The sequence below is a fragment of the Hemitrygon akajei genome, unplaced genomic scaffold (genome assembly GCF_048418815.1).
Source record: "Hemitrygon akajei unplaced genomic scaffold, sHemAka1.3 Scf000150, whole genome shotgun sequence".
NCBI lineage: Eukaryota > Metazoa > Chordata > Chondrichthyes > Myliobatiformes > Dasyatidae > Hemitrygon > Hemitrygon akajei.
In genome coordinates, this window is record NW_027332036.1 from 402,882 (window position 1) to 420,191 (window position 17,310).

The 17,310-nt window shown below is 45.9% G+C and overlaps 6 non-coding genes across 6 annotated transcripts; 1 reads left to right on the top strand and 5 right to left on the bottom strand.

Moving 5' to 3' along the window:
• Window positions 1-88: 88 nt before the first annotated feature.
• trnak-uuu (transfer RNA lysine (anticodon UUU)) lies at window positions 89-161 on the bottom strand. The gene has a single exon. It is a non-coding gene; the product is annotated as a tRNA-Lys (tRNA).
• A 3,451-nt stretch (window positions 162-3,612) lies between these two features.
• trnat-ugu (transfer RNA threonine (anticodon UGU)) lies at window positions 3,613-3,685 on the bottom strand. Its single transcript has one exon. It is a non-coding gene; the product is annotated as a tRNA-Thr (tRNA).
• Window positions 3,686-5,767: 2,082 nt separating this feature from the next.
• On the top strand, window positions 5,768-5,840 carry trnak-uuu (transfer RNA lysine (anticodon UUU)). Its single transcript has one exon. It is a non-coding gene; the product is annotated as a tRNA-Lys (tRNA).
• A 2,975-nt stretch (window positions 5,841-8,815) lies between these two features.
• trnat-ugu (transfer RNA threonine (anticodon UGU)) lies at window positions 8,816-8,888 on the bottom strand. The gene has a single exon. It is a non-coding gene; the product is annotated as a tRNA-Thr (tRNA).
• A 5,143-nt stretch (window positions 8,889-14,031) lies between these two features.
• Window positions 14,032-14,104, bottom strand: trnat-ugu (transfer RNA threonine (anticodon UGU)). Its single transcript has one exon. It is a non-coding gene; the product is annotated as a tRNA-Thr (tRNA).
• A 2,570-nt stretch (window positions 14,105-16,674) lies between these two features.
• Window positions 16,675-16,747, bottom strand: trnat-ugu (transfer RNA threonine (anticodon UGU)). Its single transcript has one exon. It is a non-coding gene; the product is annotated as a tRNA-Thr (tRNA).
• Window positions 16,748-17,310: the final 563 nt, after the last annotated feature.

Genomic DNA, 17,310 nt, shown 5'->3' on the forward strand with positions numbered 1-17,310 from the left:
ATCGAAACTAAAATGGCGAATAGTAGGTTATTTAGCATCTCTTTAACAATACAAGGCTGTCCTCTTGTATCTTGCGATATAAAGTCAGCGCCCGAACAGGGACTTGAACCCTGGACCCTCAGATTAAAAGTCTGATGCTCTACCGACTGAGCTATCCGGGCTCCACTAATCAAGGTTATATATCAAATACTCCCAGTAACTTCAGGTAGTTTCTGACAAAGGAGAAGGTGCCTCATGAGAATATGGTGAGTGAAATTTGCCTTTTCTCCTTAGAGAGGTGACCTGATAGAGGTCTATCAGATGATGAGTGTCATTGATCCTGTTGGTAGTCAGAGGTATTTTACTACTGCTGAAATGGCTAACATGAGAGGGCATAGTTCTAAGGTGCTTGGAAGTAGTTTCAGAGGAGATATCAGAGGTATATTTTTAAGCAGACGGTTGTGAGTGCGTGGAATGGGCTGTTAGCATCGGCGGCGGAGCCGGATACGGTAGGGTACATGGAACTCAGGAAATAGAGGGTTATGGGTAACTCCGGGTAATTTCTGAAGTAAATATATTTTCAGCATAGCATTGTGAGCCGAAGGACCTGTATTATGCTGTAGGTTTTCTATGTTTTTCTATGTCGCTACCTATACCGTGCTCCACATTGCGTGCATTTCTGACAGGCTCCGGCAATCAAGTCCAACTCTTGTGCTTCACATGTGGCTCAGCTACTGGACCGGGAGAAACTGTTACTACTGAGAAGAGAGTGAGTAAATGCGGAACACTGGCGCCTCAAACCTAGTTGCTTCGGGTGGTGGGACTCGTCAGCGTTGGACAGCGGCCGGCCCAGGAGAAGGAAAGCTCCGAATTTAAAGCTCCGCCCACTGGCGGTCATACCCACCCATGGGAATGGCTTCGGGAGTAAACCCCGAGGAAAATATCCGGCGGCGAGCTCCCTGAGGCAGTTTGATGTTGTTTACAATTTAGGTCTGGCAACCTCTACGCTGTATATGCGCCTGCCTTTCCGTTGGACAGCATCAGTGACGTGGAGAGGGGTAAACCGGATGGATAACACCCGATTCTTCAAATCTTCCCACCCAGACTTGCGACCTGGAGATGCCACAGACCACCAGAGGCGGAAACCCATAATCCCCTGGGATTGACGGCTGCCTCCCGCTCCTCCTAACACTACTAATTAAACAGTATATTAAAGTTAAAAAGTATTGACGTGATATGGGCGTGGCGTCGTCCTCAGTGCGGTTATAGTGTGATATAAAGATAAACGTTACCTACATATGCCACAAGTACTTCGAAACACACTCAGAGGCGGTAATAATCAGAAAAAACAGTGAGTGGAGGTAGTGATGGTGAGACACAATCAGTTGACTTGCTTATGGAATGATACGATTTGGAGTCAGGAGAGTTGGTATGAAAGGAAGAACATGTTTTGGGTGACTAATAGGGTAATAGTGTGGGAGCGCCAATAAGATGGTACAGTGCTGTACTGACGAGTGGGTCACTGAAGGATAGTGTACCCGGAGTGAATCACTGTGCGTGCGTGTTCCAGGGTGAGACACCGATGATAGCATTCATGTTCTGAGAAGCTCTGACGTAGTACTTCTGGTAAGTCTGAATAGGAAAGACGTGTAACAAGACTGGGATACGTTATGAAATTTGTTTTGCGCATCAGTATACAGCAGTAAATAATAAGCTAAATTGCATTAGAACTTTTAAACAAATAGTGCAAAGAAAGAAGACCTCGCGGGTTTATCATCCATTCAGATGGCGGAAGGGGGGGGGGGGTTGTTGGCGAAGGAGGCTCCGTAGCACAGGGGTTAGAGAACTGGTCTTGTAAACCCGGGGCCCTGAGTTCGAATCTCACTGGGGCCTGAACATTTTCACGGGTTCGCATGTCGCCATTAAATATCGGCGCGTCAGAGTGCGCAGTTCATTTCCACCATAGTCTGCAGCGAGTAGGCATATTTTCGCCGATTGTAGTGGGTTTTCTCATTCTCATTCCAATGCTGGCATGTAGGTCGACCTCATTCAATATTGTCCTGTGGAATATTGCTTAAAGTTTTTGGGATCAGCTCCCACCATATAAGCGTATAAAAATTACAGCACAGAAACAGGTCATCTCGGCCCTTCCAGTCTGTGCCGAACGCTTACTCTGACCTAGTCCAACCGACCTGCCCTCAGTCCATAACCCTCCATTCCTTTCCCGTTCTTCTACTTATACAATTTGACTTTAAATGAGAAAATCGAAACTAAAATGGCTAATAGTAGGTTAATTAGCATATTTTTAACAATACAAAGCTGTCCTCTTGTATCTTGCGATAAAAAGTCAGAGCCGGAACAGGGACTTGAACTCTGGTCTTGAGCTCTGGACTTTTCAGATTAAAAGTCTGATGCTCTACCCAATGAGCTATCCGGGCTCTACTAATTCGAGCTATATATCAAATGCTGCCAATAACGTCAAGTAGCTTTTGACAATGGAGAAGGAGCCTCATGAGAATATGCTGAGTGAACTTGGCCTTTTCTCCCTAGAGAGGTGACCTGATAGAGGTGTATAAGATGATGAGAGGCATTTATCCTCTGGGTAGTCAGAGGTCGCTCGGCGCCTTCCGAGATCGCTTTTGAATGCCAGCGTCGCCATCGGGGAGTGTGCATATTTTCCCCGTTAGTTTTCCACCCGCGTTCCAAAGGCGTGCAGGCGAGTAGGCCAACTTATCACTGTACATTGTCCCGTGTTATATAGGTTGTCATAAGCTCCCACTCTGTATTCAGTGTTCCCAGTGGCTTCAAGTAGCCTAATGCAACCAATGCTAATGCAACATAAGTAGCCTAATGCAACCAATGCAGCCTAATGCTCTGTTGTGGCGCTTCCTGTGCCTTTCCTCTGTTGCCTCTATGAGCTTGTTCTCAGCAACGTCCGCACCTTTTCTGATGGCGACCCTCCACTGTGAGCGAGCTTGAGCCAGATCCTCCTGGGGCAATGTCAGCTTTCCTCAGGCCCCCGTGCAGAACATCCTTGTACCGTAGTCGCCGGCCTCCTCGTTTTCGGATACCACTGGACAGTCGACCCTACAAGATGTGCTTGGGCAGTCTTCTGACAACATGTCCAGAGCAGCGCAGTTGGGGGCTGACATCACCGACATTGAAACTGCTGCCATTCCGGCTCGAGAGAGGACCTCGGTATTGGAGACCTTGTCTCGCCAGCTGATCTTCATCAGAGAAATAGGTGACGCTGCTGCAGTTGGTCAAGCTGGCTAAGTGACTCTGATATGGGCACCATGTCTCACATCCGTATAGCAAGGCTGATAGGAGAATGGCCGTGTATACCGTGCACTTGGTGGCCAACCTGATGTTCTGTGACCAAGCTCAATCTTTCAGCTGACCAAAGGCAAAACAGACTTTTCTGAGAGCTTTTCCCAACTACCACCCCCGGCTATATTTAAGCCTTAACACAGGACAATAAACAATGATAAGCTGGCCTACACGCCCGCACGTCTTTGGAATGCTTGACGAAAACAGCGCAAACCCACACATAATTGCACACTTCCTGCAGGAGAACTGCGATCTCGGACGAGCCGAACTGTAATAGCAGCATGCTAAGCCCAGAAAGTATTGAGGCTCCAGTGAGATTCGAACTCACGGCCCCGGGTTTACAAGACCAGTGCTCTAACCCCTGAGCTATAGGGCCCCCTTCGACCCCTCCGCCATCTGAATGGATGATGAACCCGCGAAGATTTCTCCATTTGCAAGACTTGTTTAAAAGTTCTAATGCAATTTTAGCTTATTATCTACCGCACTATACTGATGTGCAAAACAAATGTGATGTCATATGGCAGTCACATTGTACCCCATTGCGATTCTGATTGAGCAGCGTCACTACGTCACAGCTAGCACGTCATGACTGCTATACTTTGTTTCTCACTGTTGAGTCCCACAGTGATTCCCTTCAGCTGCAATATCCTTCAGTGCCCCACTCATCAGTGCAGCACGGTACAACCCTGTTGGTGCTTCCACACACAGAGGCACTGCATTAGACCCCCTAAACATGTTTTCCCGTTGTACCACCTCTCCACGTATAATTACTATCTGACGAACAGCACCACCGCCCGCCGCCGTCTTATTCCGTCGGTTTTACTCCAAAACGTATAATTTTATTATTACTATGTTTTTGTGGGTCTCTCCATCACTAATGTTGTTTAAATGTTCCAATGCAATTTAGCTTATTATTTATTGCAGTATACTGATCAGCAAGTCAAATTTCATAACATATCCCAGTCACATTACACCTCTTTCCCATTCTGACTTACCAGAAGTACTACGTCACAGCTTGTCACTACTTGAATACAATCCTCGGTGTCTCACCCTGGACCACGCAGGCACAGTGATTCACTCCGGGTACACTATCCTTCAGTGACCCACTCGTCAGTACAGCACGGGACCATCTTATTGGCGTTCCCACACTATTTCTCCATTAGTCCCCCTAAGCATGTTCTTCCGTTCGTACCAACTCTCCGGACTCCAAATCGCATCATTCCATTAGCAAGTCAACTGATTGTGTCTCACCATCACTACCTCCGCTCACAGTTTTTTTCTCATTATTACTGCCTCTGAATATGTTTCGAAGCTCTTGTGACGTATGTAGGCAACGTTTATCTTTATATCACACTATAACCGCACTAAGGACAACGCCACGCTGTATCACTTCATCAACGCTTAACTTCAATGTACTGTTGTAGTAGTAATTCTAGCAGTGTTAGGAGGAGCAGGAGGCAGCCGTAAATCCCAGGGAATTATGGGATTCCGCCTCTGGTGGTCTGTGGCATCTCCAGGTCGCGTCTAGGTGGGAAGATTTGAAGAATCGGGTGTTGTCCATCCGGTTTACCCCTCTCTACGTCATTGATGTTGTCCAACTGAAGGGCAAGCGCCGATACCGCGTAGAGGTTGCCAGACCTAAATTGTAAACAACATCAAACTGCCTTAGGGAGCTCGGCTCCGGATATTTTCCTCGGGGTTTACTCCCGAAGCCATTCCCATGGGTGGGTATAACCGCCAGTGGGCGGAGCTTTAAATTCGGAGCTTTCCTTCTCCTAGGCGGGCCGCTGTCCAACGCTGACGAGACCCACCACCCGAAGCAACTAGGTTTGAGGCGCCAGTGTTCCGCATTTACTCACTCTCTTCTCAGTTGGAACAGTTTCTCCGCATCTGGTAGCTGAGCCACTTGTGAAGCACAAGAGTTGGACTTGATTGCCGGAGTCTTTTAGAAATGCACGCAATGTGGAGCACGGTGTTGGTAGCGACATATAAAAACCTAGAAAACCTAGAGCATAATACAGGTCCTTCGGCCCACAACATATATTTACTTCAGAAATTAGCCAGAGTTACCCATAATCCTCTATTTTCTGAGTTCCATGTACCTATCCAGGAGTCTGTTAAAATAGCCTACCGTATCCGGCTGCACCGCCGATGCTGGCAGCCCATTCCACGCACTCACAACCGTCTGTTTAAAAAAATACCTCGGATATCTCCTCTGAAACTACTTCCAAGCACCTTAAAACTCAGCCCTCTCATGTTAACCTTTTCAGCTGTAGGAAAAGACCTGTGACTACCCAGAGGATCAATGCCTCTCATCATCTTATACACCTCTATCAGGTCACGTCTCTAAGGAGAAAAGGCAAAGTTCACTCACCATATTCTCATGAGGCACCTTCTCCTTTGTCAGAAGCTATTTGAAGTTACTGGGAAAATTTGATATATACCCCGGATTAGTGAAGCCCGGATAGCTCAGTCGGTAGAGCATCAGACTTTTAATCTGAGGGTCCAGGGTTCAAGTCCCTGTTCGGGCGCTGACTTTATATCGCAAGATACAAGAGGACAGCCTTGTATTGTTAAAAAGATGCTAATTAACCTACCATTCGACATTTTAGTTTCGATATTGTCATTTAAAGTAAAATCGTATAGGTAGATGGACAGGAAACGATTGGAGGGTTATAGGCTTAGGGCAGGTCGGTGGGACAAGGTGAGAGTAAGCGTTCGGCACAGACTGGAAGGGCCGAGATGGCCTGTTTCTGTACTGTAATTTTATATGGTTATATAGTGGGAGCTGATCCCAACAACTTTAAGTAATATACCACCGGACAATATTGAATGAGGTTGGCCTACACGCCAGAATTGGAATGCGGGAGAAAAGCCACGTACAAACGGCGAAAATATGACGACTCGCTGCAGACTATAGTAGAAATCAACTGCGCACTCGAACGCGTCGATATTTAATGGCGGCATACTAACCCATGAAAATGTTGAGGCCCCTGGTTTACAAGACCAGTGCTCTAACCCCTGAGCTATGGAGCCCCGTTAACCCAATCCGCCATCTGAATGGATGATGAACCCGCGAAGACTTCTTTCTTTGCACTGTTTAATGCAATTTTAGCTTATTATCTACTTGCACTATACAGATGTGCAAAACAAATGTCATGCCATATGCCCCTCACATTACACCCCATTGCGATTCTGATTGAGCAGCAGCACTACGTCACAGCTTGGACGTCATGACTGCTATACTCGGTTTCTCACTGTCGAGTCCCACAGTGATTCCCTCCAGCTGCAATATCCTTCAGTGCCCCACTCATCAATGCAGCACGGTACAACCCTGTTGGTGCTTCCACACACAGTGGCACTGCATTAGACCCCCTAAACATGTTTTCCCGTTGTACCACCTCTCCACGTATAATTACTATCTGACGAACAGCACAACCGCCCACCGCCGTCTTATTCCGTCGGTTTCAGTCCAAAACGTATAATTCTATTATTACTATGTTTTTGTTGGTCTCCCCATCACTAATCCCCTCTGTTGTTTAAATGTTCCAATGCAATTTAGCTTATTGTTTTTTGCAGTATACTGATCAGCAAATCAAATTTCATAACATATCCCAGTCACATTATACCTCTTTCCAATTCTGATTTACCAGAAGTACTACGTCACAGCTTGTCACTGCTTGCATGCAATCCTCGGTGTCTCACCCTGGAACACGCACGCATAGTGATTCACTCCGGGTACACTATCCTTCAGTGCCCCACTCATCAGTACAGCACTGTACCAGCTTATTGGCGCTCCCACACTATTACTGCATTAGTCCTTCTAAACATGTTCTTCCGTTCGTACCAACTCTCATGACTCCAAATCGTATCATTCTATTAGCAAGTCAACTGATTGTGTCTCACCATCACTACCTCCACTCACTGTTTTTTTTCTGATTATTACTGCCTCTGAGTGTGTTTCGAAGTACTTGTGCCATATGTAGGTAACGTTTATCTTTATATCACACTATAACTGCACTAAGGACGACGCCCCGTCGTATCACGTCAACATTTTTTAACTTTAATATACTGTTTAATTAGTAGTGTTTGGAGGAGCAGGGGCAGCCGTCAATCCCAGGGGATTATGGTTTTCCGCCTCTTCTGGTCTGTGTGCATCTCCAGGTCGCAAATCTTGTTGGGAAAATCTTGTTTGCACCCGAAACCATTCCCATGGGTGGATATGAACGCCAGGGGGCGGAGCTTTAAAATCGGAGCTGTCCTTCTCCTAGGCGCGCCGCTGTCCAACACTGACGAGACCCACCACCCAAAGCAAATCGGTTTGAGGCGCCAGTATTCCGCATTTGCTCACTCTCTTGTCAGTAGAAGCATTTCCTCCGGGTCTAGTAGCGGAGCCACACGTGAAGCCCAAGAGTTGCACTTGATTGCCGGAGTCTGTTAGAAATTCCCGCAATGTGGAACACGTTATAGGTAGCGACATAGAAAAACATAGAAAACCCAAAGCATAATACAGGTCCTTCGGCCCACAATGCTATTTTGAACATGTATTTCATTCAGAAATTAGCCAGAGTTACCCATAAGCCTGCATTTTCTGAGCTACATGTACCTATCCGGGAGTCTGTTAAAATACCCTACCGTATCCGGCTGCACCGCCGATGCACGCACTGAGAACCATCTGATAAAAAAAAAATTGCCCTGATATCTCTTGTGAAACTACTTCCAAGCAGCTTAAAAATATGCCCCCTCATGTTAGCCATTTGAGCCGTAGGAAAAAGCCTCTGACTACCCAGAGTATCAATGCCTGTCATTATCTTATACACCTCTATCAGGTCACCTCTCTGAGGAGAAAAGGCCAAGTTCACTCAGCATATTCTCATGAGGCTCCTTCTCCATTGTCAAAAGCTACTTGACGTTACCGGCAGCATTTGATATATAGCTCAAATTGGTAGAGCCCGGATAGCTCATTCGGTAGAGCATCAGACTTTTAATCTGAGAAGTCCAGAGTTCAAGACCGGTGTTCAAGTCCAGAGTTCAAGTCCCCGTTCGGGCTCTGACTTTTTATCGCAAGATACAAGAGGACAGCCTTGTATTGTTAAAAAGATGCTAATTAACCAACTATTAGCCATTTTAGTTTCGATTTTCAAATTTAAAGTAAAATTGGATAGGTAGATGGACAGCAAAGGAACGGAGGGTTATAGGCTTAGGGCAGGTCGGTGGGACAAGGTGAGAGTAAGCGTTCGGCAGAGACTGGAATGGCCGAGATGGCCTGTTTCTGTACTGTAATATTATATGGTTATATAGTGGGAGCTGATCCCAACAACTTTAAGTAATATACCACAGGACAGTATTGAATGAGGTTGGCCTACACGCCTGAATTGGAATGCGGGAGAAAAGCCACGTACAAACGGCGAAAATATGACGACTCGCTGCAGACTATAGTAGAAATGAACTGCGCACTCGAACGCGTCGATATTTAATGGCGGCATACTAACCCATGAAAATATTGAGGCCCCAGTGAGATTCGAACTCACGGCCCCTGGTTTACAAGACCAGTGCTCTAACCCCTGAGCTATGGAGCCCCGTTAAACCCCTGCGCGATCTGAATGGGTGATGAACCCGCGAAGACTTCTTTCTTTGCACTCTTTAATGCAATTTTAGCTTATTATCTACTGCACTGTACGGATGTGCAAAAGAAATTTCATGCCATATGCCAGTCACATTATACCGCATTGCGATTCTGATTGAGCAGCAGCACTACGTCACAGCTTGCACGTCATGACTGCTATACTCGGTTTCTCACTGTCGAGACCCACAGTGATTCCCTCCAGCTGCAATATCCTTCAGTGCCCCACTCATCAATGCAGCACGGTACAACCCTGTTGGTGCTTCCACACACAGTGGCACTGCATTAGACCCCCTAAACATGTTTTCCCGTTGTACCACCTCTCCACGTATAACTACTATCTGACGAAATGCACCAGCGCCCGCCGCCGTCTTATTCCGTCGGTTTTACTCCAAAACGTATAATTCTATTATTACTATGTATTTCTGGGTCTCTCCATCACTAATCCACTCTGTTGTTTAGATGTTCCAATGCAATTTACCTTATTATTTATTGCAGTATACTGATCAGCAAATCAAATTTCATAACATGTCCCCGCCACATTATACCTCTTCCCTATTCTGACTTACCAGAAGTACTACGTCACAGCTTGTCACTGCTTGGATGAAATCCCCGGTGTCTCACCCTGGAACACGCACGCATAGTGATTCACTCCGGGTACACTATCCTTCAGTGTCCCACTCATCAGTACAGCACGGTACCATCTCATTGGCGCTCCCACACTATCACTAGTAGTGGAAGGAGGAGTAGGAGGCAGCCGACAATCCCAGAGGATTATGGTTTTCCACCTCTTCTGGTCTGTGTGCATCTCCAGGTCGCAAATCTTGTTGGGAAGATTTGAAGAATCGGGTGTTGTTCATGCGGCTTACCCCTCTCCACGTCACTGGGGTTGTCCAACCTCAGTGGTTTTCACCCGAAGCCATTCCCATGGGAGGGTATGACCGCCACCGTGCGGAGCTTTAAACTCGGAGCTGTCCTTCTCCTAGGCGGGCCGCTGTCCAACGCTGACGAGACCCACCACCCGAAGCACCTAGGTTTGAGGCGCCAGTGTTCCGCATTTGCTCACTCTCTTGTCCGTTGAAGCAGTTCTACCGCCAGGACTTAAGAACTTTTTAAAAGCTATTATTAATGCTTTTTGAGATAGTGATTTAGATGCATATCAGTTTTTTTTTACTGAGTTATGTATTGTATGTAATTAGTTTAGCTACAACAAGTGTATGGGACATTGGAAATAAGTTGAATTTCCCCATGGGGATGAATAAAGTATCTATCTATCTATCTATCTATCTATCTATCTATCTATCTATCTATCTATCTATCTATCTATCTATCTTTCTCCCGGTCTTGTAGCTGAGCCACACGTGAAGCCCAAGAGTTGCACTTGATTGCCGGAGTCTGTTAGAAATGCACGCAATGTGGAACACGTTATAGGAGCGGCATAGAGAAACATAGAAAACCTAAAGCATAATACAGGTCCATCGGCCCACAATGCTATGTGGAACATGTATTTCATCAGAAATTAGCCAGAGTTTCCCATGAGACTGCATTTTCTGAGCTCCATGTACCTATCCAGGAGGCTGTTAAAATACCCAACCGTATCCAGCTGCACCGCCGATGTTGGCAGCCGATTGCACGCACTGAGAACACCCTGATCAAAAAAAGAGCCCTGATAGCTCCTGTGAAGCTACTTCCAAGCAGCTTAAAACTATGACCACTCATGTTAGCCATTTGAGCCGCAGGAAAAATCCTCAGACTACCCAGAGGATCAATGCCTCTCATCATCTTATACACCTCTACCAGGTCACCTCTCTAGGGAGAAAAGGCCAAGTTCACTCAGCATATTCTTATGAAGCTCCAACTCCACTCTCGAAGTTACTTGACGTTACTGCAAGTATTTGATATATAGCTCGAATTGGTAGAGCCCGGTTAGCTCATTCGGTAGAGCATCAGACTTTGAATCTGAGAGTCCAGAATTCAAGACCAGAGTTAAAGTCCAGAGTTCAAGTCCCCGTTCGGGCTCTGACTTTTTATCGCAAGATACAAGAGGACAGCCTTGTATTGTTAGAAAGATTCTAATTAACCTACTATTCGCCATTTTAGTTTCGATTTTCACATTTAAAGAGAAATTGCATAAGTATATGTACAGGAAAGGTATGGAGGGTTATGGACTGAGGGCAGGTCGGTGGGAGTAGGTCAGAGTAAGCGTTCGGCACAGACTGAAAGGGCCGAGATGGCCTGTTTCTGCACTGTAATTGTTATATGCTTATATAGTGGGAGCTGATCCCAACATCTTTAAGTAAATTACCACAGGACAATACAGAATTAGGTTGGCCTACACGCCAGCATTGGAATCAGAATGATAAAACCCACGCACAAACGGCGAAAATATGCCGACTCGCTGCAGACTATGGTGGAAATGAACTGCGCTCTCAGACGCGCCGATGTTTAATGGCGGCATGCTAACCCGTGAAAATGTTCAGGCCCCAGTGAGATTGGAACTCACCGCCCGTGGTTTACAAGACCAGTGCTCTAACCCCTGAGCTATGGAGCACCCTTCGACCCCACCGCCATCTGAATGGATTGATGAACCCGCGAAGACTTCGTTCTTTGCACTCTTTAATGCAATTTTATCTTATTATCAACTGCACTGTACTGATGTGAAAAACAAATGTCATCTCATATGCCAGTCACATTACACCCCATTGCGAATCTGATTGAGCAGCAGCACTACGTCACAGCTTTCACGTCATGACTGCTATACTCGGTTTCTCACTGTCGAGTCCCACAGTGATTCCCTCCAGCTGCAATATCCTTCAGTGCCCCACTCATCAGTGCAGCACGGTACGACCCTGTCGGTGCTTCCACACACAGTGACACTGCATTAGACCCCCTAAACATGTTTTCCCGTTGTACCACCTCTCCACGTATAATTACTATCTGACGAATTGCACCGGCCCCCGCCGCCGTATTATTCCGTCGGTTTTACTCCAAAACGTATAATTCTATTATTACTATGTATTTGTGGGTCTCTCCATCACTACTCCACTCTGTTGTTTAGATGTTCCAATGCAATTTAGCTTATTATTTATTGCAGTATACTGATCAGCAAATCAAATTTTAGAACATGTCCCAGTCACATTATACCTCTTCCCTATTCTGACTTACCAGAAGTACTACGTCACAGCTTGTCACTGCTTGAATGCAATCCCCGGTGTCTCACCCTGGAACACGCAGGCATAGTGATTCACTCCGGGTACACTATCCTTCAGTGTCCCACTCATCAGTACAGCACGGTACCATCTCATTGGCGCTCCCACACTATCACTAGTAGTGGAAGGAGGAGTAGGAGGCAGCCGACAATCCCAGAGGATTATGGGTTTCCACCTCTTCTGGTCTGTGTGCATCTCCTGGTCGCAAATCTTGTTGGGAAGTTTTGAAGAATCGGGTGTTGTCCATGCGGCGTACCCCGCTCCACGTCACTGATGTTGTCCAACATCAGTGGTTTGCACCTGAAGCCATTCCCATGGGTGGGTATGACCGCCACCGTGCGGAGCTTTAAATTCGGAGCTGTCCTTCTCCTAGGCGGGCCGCTGTCCAACACTGACGAGACCCACCACCCGAAGCAACTAGGTTTGAGGCGCCAGTGTTCCGCATGTGCTCACTCTCTTGTCCGTTGAAGCAGTTCTACCGCCAGGACTTAAGAACTTTTTAAAAGCTATTATTAATGCTTTTTGAGATAGTGATTTAGATGCATAACAGATTTTTTTTACTGAGTTAAGTATTGTATGTAATTAGTTTTGCTACAACAAGTGTATGGGACATTGGAAAAAAGTTGAATTTCCCCATGGGGATGAATAAAGTATCTATCTATCTATCTATCTATCTATCTATCTATCTATCTATCTATCTATCTATCTATCTATCTATCTATCTATCTATCTATCTATCTATCTTTCTCCCGGTCTTGTAGCTGAGCCACACGTGAAGCCCAAGAGTTGCACTTGATTGCCGGAGTCTGTTAGAAATGCACGCAATGTGGAACACGTTATAGGTAGCGGCATAGAGAAACATAGAAAACCTAAAGCATAATACAGGTCCATCGGCCCACAATGCTATGTGGAACATGTATTTCATCAGAAATTAGCCAGAGTTTCCCATAAGACTGCATTTTCTGAGCTCCATGTACCTATCCAGGAGGCTGTTAAAATACCCAACCGTATCCAGCTGCACCGCCGATGTTGGCAGCCGACTGCACGCACTGAGAACACCCTGATCAAAAAAAGAGCCCTGATAGCTCCTGTGAAGCTACTTCCAAGCAGCTTAAAACTATGACCCCTCATGTTAGCCATTTGAGCCGCAGGAAAAAGCCTCAGACTACCCAGAGGATCAATGTCTCTCATCATCTTATACACCTCTACCAGGTCACCTCTCTAGGGAGAAAAGGCCAAGTTCACTCAGCATATTCTTATGAAGCTCCATCTCCATTCTAGAAGTTACTTGACGTTACTGCAAGTATTTGATATATAGCTCGAATTGGTAGAGCCCGGTTAGCTCATTCGGTAGAGCATCAGACTTTGAATCTGAGAGTCCAGAATTCAAGACCAGAGTTAAAGTCCAGAGTTCAAGTCCCCGTTCGGGCTCTGACTTTTTATCGCAAGATACAAGAGGACAGCCTTGTATTGTTAGAAAGATTCTAATTAACCTACTATTCGCCATTTTAGTTTCGATTTTCACATTTAAAGAGAAATTGCATAAGTATATGTACAGGAAAGGTATGGAGGGTTATGGACTGAGGGCAGGTCGGTGGGAGTAGGTCAGAGTAAGCGTTCGGCACAGACTGAAAGGGCCGAGATGGCCTGTTTCTGCACTGTAATTGTTATATGCTTATATAGTGGGAGCTGATCCCAACATCTTTAAGTAAATTACCACAGGACAATACAGAATTAGGTTGGCCTACACGCCAGCATTGGAATCAGAATGATAAAACCCACGCACAAACGGCGAAAATATGCCGACTCGCTGCAGACTATGGTGGAAATGAACTGCGCTCTCAGACGCGCCGATGTTTAATGGCGGCATGCTAACCCGTGAAAATGTTCAGGCCCCAGTGAGATTGGAACTCACCGCCCCTGGTTTACAAGACCAGTGCTCTAACCCCTGAGCTATGGAGCACCCTTCGACCCCACCGCCATCTGAATGGATTGATGAACCCGCGAAGACTTCGTTCTTTGCACTCTTTAATGCAATTTTATCTTATTATCTACTGCACTGTACTGATGTGAAAAACAAATGTCATCTCATATGCCAGTCACATTACACCCCATTGCGAATCTGATTGAGCAGCAGCACTACGTCACAGCTTTCACGTCATGACTGCTATACTCGGTTTCTCACTGTCGAGTCCCACAGTGATTCCCTCCAGCTGCAATATCCTTCAGTGCCCCACTCATCAGTGCAGCACGGTACGACCCTGTCGGTGCTTCCACACACAGTGACACTGCATTAGACCCCCTAAACATGTTTTCCCGTTGTACCACCTCTCCACGTATAATTACTATCTGACGAATTGCACCGGCCCCCGCCGCCGTATTATTCCGTCGGTTTTACTCCAAAACGTATAATTCTATTATTACTATGTATTTGTGGGTCTCTCCATCACTACTCCACTGTTGTTTAGATGTTCCAATGCAATTTAGCTTATTATTTATTGCAGTATACTGATCAGCAAATCAAATTTTAGAACATGTCCCAGTCACATTATACCTCTTCCCTATTCTGACTTACCAGAAGTACTACGTCACAGCTTGTCACTGCTTGAATGCAATCCCCGGTGTCTCACCCTGGAACACGCAGGCATAGTGATTCACTCCGGGTACACTATCCTTCAGTGTCCCACTCATCAGTACAGCACGGTACCATCTCATTGGCGCTCCCACACTATCACTAGTAGTGGAAGGAGGAGTAGGAGGCAGCCGACAATCCCAGAGGATTATGGGTTTCCACCTCTTCTGGTCTGTGTGCATCTCCTGGTCGCAAATCTTGTTGGGAAGTTTTGAAGAATCGGGTGTTGTCCATGCGGCGTACCCCGCTCCACGTCACTGATGTTGTCCAACATCAGTGGTTTGCACCTGAAGCCATTCCCATGGGTGGGTATGACCGCCACCGTGCGGAGCTTTAAATTCGGAGCTGTCCTTCTCCTAGGCGGGCCGCTGTCCAACACTGACGAGACCCACCACCCGAAGCAACTAGGTTTGAGGCGCCAGTGTTCCGCATGTGCTCACTCTCTTGTCCGTTGAAGCAGTTCTACCGCCAGGACTTAAGAACTTTTTAAAAGCTATTATTAATGCTTTTTGAGATAGTGATTTAGATGCATAACAGATTTTTTTTACTGAGTTAAGTATTGTATGTAATTAGTTTTGCTACAACAAGTGTATGGGACATTGGAAAAAAGTTGAATTTCCCCATGGGGATGAATAAAGTATCTATCTATCTATCTATCTATCTATCTATCTATCTATCTATCTATCTATCTATCTATCTATCTATCTATCTATCTATCTATCTATCTATCTATCTATCTATCTATCTATCTATCTTTCTCCCGGTCTTGTAGCTGAGCCACACGTGAAGCCCAAGAGTTGCACTTGATTGCCGGAGTCTGTTAGAAATGCACGCAATGTGGAACACGTTATAGGTAGCGGCATAGAGAAACATAGAAAACCTAAAGCATAATACAGGTCCATCGGCCCACAATGCTATGTGGAACATGTATTTCATCAGAAATTAGCCAGAGTTTCCCATAAGACTGCATTTTCTGAGCTCCATGTACCTATCCAGGAGGCTGTTAAAATACCCAACCGTATCCAGCTGCACCGCCGATGTTGGCAGCCGACTGCACGCACTGAGAACACCCTGATCAAAAAAAGAGCCCTGATAGCTCCTGTGAAGCTACTTCCAAGCAGCTTAAAACTATGACCCCTCATGTTAGCCATTTGAGCCGCAGGAAAAAGCCTCAGACTACCCAGAGGATCAATGTCTCTCATCATCTTATACACCTCTACCAGGTCACCTCTCTAGGGAGAAAAGGCCAAGTTCACTCAGCATATTCTTATGAAGCTCCATCTCCATTCTAGAAGTTACTTGACGTTACTGCAAGTATTTGATATATAGCTCGAATTGGTAGAGCCCGGTTAGCTCATTCGGTAGAGCATCAGACTTTGAATCTGAGAGTCCAGAATTCAAGACCAGAGTTAAAGTCCAGAGTTCAAGTCCCCGTTCGGGCTCTGACTTTTTATCGCAAGATACAAGAGGACAGCCTTGTATTGTTAGAAAGATTCTAATTAACCTACTATTCGCCATTTTAGTTTCGATTTTCACATTTAAAGAGAAATTGCATAAGTATATGTACAGGAAAGGTATGGAGGGTTATGGACTGAGGGCAGGTCGGTGGGAGTAGGTCAGAGTAAGCGTTCGGCACAGACTGAAAGGGCCGAGATGGCCTGTTTCTGCACTGTAATTGTTATATGCTTATATAGTGGGAGCTGATCCCAACATCTTTAAGTAAATTACCACAGGACAATACAGAATTAGGTTGGCCTACACGCCAGCATTGGAATCAGAATGATAAAACCCACGCACAAACGGCGAAAATATGCCGACTCGCTGCAGACTATGGTGGAAATGAACTGCGCTCTCAGACGCGCCGATGTTTAATGGCGGCATGCTAACCCGTGAAAATGTTCAGGCCCCAGTGAGATTGGAACTCACCGCCCCTGGTTTACAAGACCAGTGCTCTAACCCCTGAGCTATGGAGCACCCTTCGACCCCACCGCCATCTGAATGGATTGATGAACCCGCGAAGACTTCGTTCTTTGCACTCTTTAATGCAATTTTATCTTATTATCTACTGCACTGTACTGATGTGAAAAACAAATGTCATCTCATATGCCAGTCACATTACACCCCATTGCGAATCTGATTGAGCAGCAGCACTACGTCACAGCTTTCACGTCATGACTGCTATACTCGGTTTCTCACTGTCGAGTCCCACAGTGATTCCCTCCAGCTGCAATATCCTTCAGTGCCCCACTCATCAGTGCAGCACGGTACGACCCTGTCGGTGCTTCCACACACAGTGACACTGCATTAGACCCCCTAAACATGTTTTCCCGTTGTACCACCTCTCCACGTATAATTACTATCTGACGAATTGCACCGGCCCCCGCCGCCGTATTATTCCGTCGGTTTTACTCCAAAACGTATAATTCTATTATTACTATGTATTTGTGGGTCTCTCCATCACTACTCCACTCTGTTGTTTAGATGTTCCAATGCAATTTAGCTTATTATTTATTGCAGTATACTGATCAGCAAATCAA